Source organism: Schistocerca americana, unplaced genomic scaffold, assembly GCF_021461395.2.
Source record: "Schistocerca americana isolate TAMUIC-IGC-003095 unplaced genomic scaffold, iqSchAmer2.1 HiC_scaffold_1342, whole genome shotgun sequence".
Lineage (NCBI taxonomy): Eukaryota > Metazoa > Arthropoda > Insecta > Orthoptera > Acrididae > Schistocerca > Schistocerca americana.
Window position 1 is genome coordinate 1 of NW_025725419.1, and position 5,000 is coordinate 5,000.

The window sequence follows — 5,000 nt, forward strand, 5'->3', positions numbered from 1 at the left end:
GGGGGCCACCTTCCACGTGTTCGCGAAGCGTGCACATGTTGTTGCGTGTATGTGGGCAGACATAGTGTGTCGTGACACCTGACACAGGCATGCAACAATCGTTGAATTTGCAAATGGCGATGGACGTCTACGTTTGCTGGTGACGTTACGCAAATGAAGAACTGGTAAACCGTTGTGGTGCGGTTGTTCTCGCTAGAGGTGAATCAGTGATGGCGACGATCGGTTGAGCTACCAACCGGTTGTTTCAGCGATACCCACCATGCCCACGAACGTGAATGGCATGTGGGTGTGAAGCGATACGCGGCGGTGGCTGGGTGGGACCGTCCCCGGCCGGTGAGGGGGGGCCTTCCGGCGTGCTGGCCGCGCGGTGCGTGGGCGCACGCGCTACAGCCGGCTGGTGGGGGCGGCCAGTGGCAGGCGCGCCGGCCGACGGAGGCGGCAGGCGGCGCAGCTGCGCGCCGGCGCACCCTGCACGCGGCGCCGTGCGGCCAAAGTAGGTCCTCGCGGGCCCGGTGCGAAGCGCGGTGGACATCTGCAGTGTGCTGGTCCGATTGAGGACTGTGTGCGCTGAGGATGCGCCGCCGCCCGGCGCTCGGCGCCGCGACGCCGTCTGCTGCTCGGTCGCCTCTGCGGTTCTCGCAGGTGGATTGTATCGCAGCTGTGCGGACGTGTTGGCGCGTGCGCTGTGCTGGGAGAGTTCGCTTCGGCACCCAAGTGGGGCTTTTGTCCTTCTGTGGCGCTGGCGTTGGAGCTGCCGGCCACCGTAGGTGGCGCGTGTTGTCTCCCGCCGGCAATGCCACGACAGCACGCTCCCGGGCCTCTGTCGGCAGCGGCAAGCTCAGTTGGGAGCACGGGTGGTCGCACCTAAAGCGTCTACTCGCCAAACTCCGGGCGATTGCGCCTCTCTCGAACCCGACCAAGTACTTAGGACGGCGCTGCGCGCCGCCGGGACCTGAGAGGGTTTCGAGGTGTATTGTGCAGGGGAGCTCAGCCTCCTCCTGTTTGCAGAATAATTGAGCGGACGCTTGCGTGTTCGCGCGGGCCCCCGGGACACACTCCCGGGCGGCCGGCTGCTCAGCTCTAGTTGACGCAGCTCCCTGGTTGATCCTGCCAGTAGTCATATGCTTGTCTCAAAGATTAAGCCATGCATGTCTCAGTACAAGCCGCATTAAGGTGAAACCGCGAATGGCTCATTAAATCAGTTATGGTTCCTTAGATCGTACCCACGTTACTTGGATAACTGTGGTAATTCTAGAGCTAATACATGCAAACAGAGTCCCGACCAGAGATGGAAGGGACGCTTTTATTAGATCAAAACCAATCGGTCGGCTCGTCCGGTCCGTTTGCCTTGGTGACTCTGAATAACTTTGGGCTGATCGCACGGTCCTCGTACCGGCGACGCATCTTTCAAATGTCTGCCTTATCAACTGTCGATGGTAGGTTCTGCGCCTACCATGGTTGTAACGGGTAACGGGGAATCAGGGTTCGATTCCGGAGAGGGAGCCTGAGAAACGGCTACCACATCCAAGGAAGGCAGCAGGCGCGCAAATTACCCACTCCCGGCACGGGGAGGTAGTGACGAAAAATAACGATACGGGACTCATCCGAGGCCCCGTAATCGGAATGAGTACACTTTAAATCCTTTAACGAGTATCTATTGGAGGGCAAGTCTGGTGCCAGCAGCCGCGGTAATTCCAGCTCCAATAGCGTATATTAAAGTTGTTGCGGTTAAAAAGCTCGTAGTTGGATTTGTGTCCCACGCTGTTGGTTCACCGCCCGTCGGTGTTTAACTGGCATGTATCGTGGGACGTCCTGCCGGTGGGGCGAGCTGAAGGCGTGCGACGCGCCTCGTGCGTGCTCGTGCGTCCCGAGGCGGACCCCGTTGCAATCCTACCAGGGTGCTCTTGAGTGAGTGTCTCGGTGGGCCGGCACGTTTACTTTGAACAAATTAGAGTGCTTAAAGCAGGCAAGCCCGCCTGAATACTGTGTGCATGGAATAATGGAATAGGACCTCGGTTCTATTTTGTTGGTTTTCGGAACCCGAGGTAATGATTAATAGGGACAGGCGGGGGCATTCGTATTGCGACGTTAGAGGTGAAATTCTTGGATCGTCGCAAGACGAACAGAAGCGAAAGCATTTGCCAAGTATGTTTTCATTAATCAAGAACGAAAGTTAGAGGTTCGAAGGCGATCAGATACCGCCCTAGTTCTAACCATAAACGATGCCAGCCAGCGATCCGCCGCAGTTCCTCCGATGACTCGGCGGGCAGCCTCCGGGAAACCAAAGCTTTTGGGTTCCGGGGGAAGTATGGTTGCAAAGCTGAAACTTAAAGGAATTGACGGAAGGGCACCACCAGGAGTGGAGCCTGCGGCTTAATTTGACTCAACACGGGAAACCTCACCAGGCCCGGACACCGGAAGGATTGACAGATTGATAGCTCTTTCTTGATTCGGTGGGTGGTGGTGCATGGCCGTTCTTAGTTGGTGGAGCGATTTGTCTGGTTAATTCCGATAACGAACGAGACTCTAGCCTGCTAACTAGTCGCGTGACATCCTTCGTGCTGTCAGCGATTACTTTTCTTCTTAGAGGGACAGGCGGCTTCTAGCCGCACGAGATTGAGCAATAACAGGTCTGTGATGCCCTTAGATGTTCTGGGCCGCACGCGCGCTACACTGAAGGAATCAGCGTGTCTTCCTAGGCCGAAAGGTCGGGGTAACCCGCTGAACCTCCTTCGTGCTAGGGATTGGGGCTTGCAATTGTTCCCCATGAACGAGGAATTCCCAGTAAGCGCGAGTCATAAGCTCGCGTTGATTACGTCCCTGCCCTTTGTACACACCGCCCGTCGCTACTACCGATTGAATGATTTAGTGAGGTCTTCGGACTGGTACGCGGCATTGACTCTGTCGTTGCCGATGCTACCGGAAAGATGACCAAACTTGATCATTTAGAGGAAGTAAAAGTCGTAACAAGGTTTCCGTAGGTGAACCTGCGGAAGGATCATTACCGACTAGACTGCATGTCTTTCGATGTGCGTGTCGTGTCGCGCAACACGCTACCTGTACGGCTCGCAGTAGCCGTGCGCCGCGTGCGGAACCACGCGTGCTTCTCAAAACTAACGCCAATGTTGTGTGGTACGAGCGCTGAAGCGCTGGAGCGGCTGGCCTGCGGCACCTGGCGCCTGGCGCCGGTTTTGAATGACTTTCGCCCGACTGCCTGTCCGCTCCGGTGTGGAGCCGTACGACGCCCATCGGCCGTGAGGCCGTTGGACACAGAACGCTTGAACAGGGGCCGCCACACGCCTACGTCCCGCCTATGCAACTGTCTTGAAAGAGACAGTGTAAACTAAGAAAAGATCACCCAGGACGGTGGATCACTCGGCTCGTGGGTCGATGAAGAACGCAGCAAATTGCGCGTCGACATGTGAACTGCAGGACACATGAACATCGACGTTTCGAACGCACATTGCGGTCCATGGATTCCGTTCCCGGGCCACGTCTGGCTGAGGGTCGGCTACGTATACTGAAGCGCGCGGCGTTTGCCCCGCTTCGCAGACCTGGGAGCGTCGCGGCCGCCTGTGGGGCCGGCCGCGCCTCCTTAAACGTGCGATGCGCGCCCGTCGCCTGGCGGTTCGCATACCGGTACTTACTCGGTAGCGTGCACAGCCGGCTGGCGGTGTGGCGTGCGACACCTCGTACAACGACCTCAGAGCAGGCGAGACTACCCGCTGAATTTAAGCATATTACTAAGCGGAGGAAAAGAAACTAACAAGGATTCCCCCAGTAGCGGCGAGCGAACAGGGAAGAGTCCAGCACCGAACCCCGCAGGCTGCCGCCTGTCGTGGCATGTGGTGTTTGGGAGGGTCCACTACCCCGACGCCTCGCGCCGAGCCCAAGTCCAACTTGAATGAGGCCACGGCCCGTAGAGGGTGCCAGGCCCGTAGCGGCCGGTGCGAGCGTCGGCGGGACCTCTCCTTCGAGTCGGGTTGCTTGAGAGTGCAGCTCCAAGTGGGTGGTAAACTCCATCTGAGACTAAATATGACCACGAGACCGATAGCGAACAAGTACCGTGAGGGAAAGTTGAAAAGAACTTTGAAGAGAGAGTTCAAAAGTACGTGAAACCGTTCTGGGGTAAACGTGAGAAGTCCGAAAGGTCGAACGGGTGAGATTCACGCCCATCCGGCCACTGGCCTCCGCCCTCGGCAGATGGGGCCGGCCGCCCGCGCGGAGCAATCCGCGGCGGGGTCGTGTCCGGTTGCCTTTCCACTCGCCGCGGGGTGGGGCCGTTCCGGTGTGCGGTGGGCCGCACTTCTCCCCTAGTAGGACGTCGCGACCCGCTGGGTGCCGGCCTACGGCCCGGGTGCGCAGCCTGTCCTTCCGCGGGCCTCGGTTCGCGTCTGTTGGGCAGAGCCCCGGTGTCCTGGCTGGCTGCCCGGCGGTATATCTGGAGGAGTCGATTCGCCCCTTTGGGCGCTCGGGCTCCCGGCAAGCGCGCGCGGTTCTTCCCGGATGACGGACCTACCTGGCCCGGCCCCGGACCCGCGCCGCTGTTGGCTCGGGATGCTCTCGGGCGGAATAATCGCTCCCGTCAGCGGCGCTTCAGCTTTGGACAATTTCACGACCCGTCTTGAAACACGGACCAAGGAGTCTAACATGTGCGCGAGTCATTGGGCTGTACGAAACCTAAAGGCGTAATGAAAGTGAAGGTCTCGCCTTGCGCGGGCCGAGGGAGGATGGGGCTTCCCCGCCCTTCACGGGGCGGCGGCCTCCGCACTCCCGGGGCGTCTCGTCCTCATTGCGAGGTGAGGCGCACCTAGAGCGTACACGTTGGGACCCGAAAGATGGTGAACTATGCCTGGCCAGGACGAAGTCAGGGGAAACCCTGATGGAGGTCCGTAGCGATTCTGACGTGCAAATCGATCGTCGGAGCTGGGTATAGGGGCGAAAGACTAATCGAACCATCTAGTAGCTGGTTCCCTCCGAAGTTTCCCTCAGGATAGCTG

The 5,000-nt window shown here is 58.9% G+C and overlaps 3 non-coding genes across 3 annotated transcripts in view; all 3 read left to right on the forward strand.

Moving 5' to 3' along the window:
- The first annotated feature begins 1,094 nt into the window (after positions 1-1,094).
- On the forward strand, positions 1,095-3,004 carry LOC124565871. The gene has a single exon (XR_006970651.1). It is a non-coding gene; the product is annotated as a small subunit ribosomal RNA (ribosomal RNA).
- Positions 3,005-3,355: 351 nt separating this feature from the next.
- On the forward strand, positions 3,356-3,510 carry LOC124565863. The gene has a single exon (XR_006970645.1). It is a non-coding gene; the product is annotated as a 5.8S ribosomal RNA (ribosomal RNA).
- A 188-nt stretch (positions 3,511-3,698) lies between these two features.
- The window catches only part of LOC124565865, a 4,222-nt gene continuing 2,920 nt past the window's right edge, over positions 3,699-5,000 (forward strand). The window contains exon 1 of the ribosomal RNA XR_006970647.1: positions 3,699-5,000. This exon is cut by the window's right edge and continues 2,920 nt beyond it. This is a non-coding gene — a ribosomal RNA (large subunit ribosomal RNA).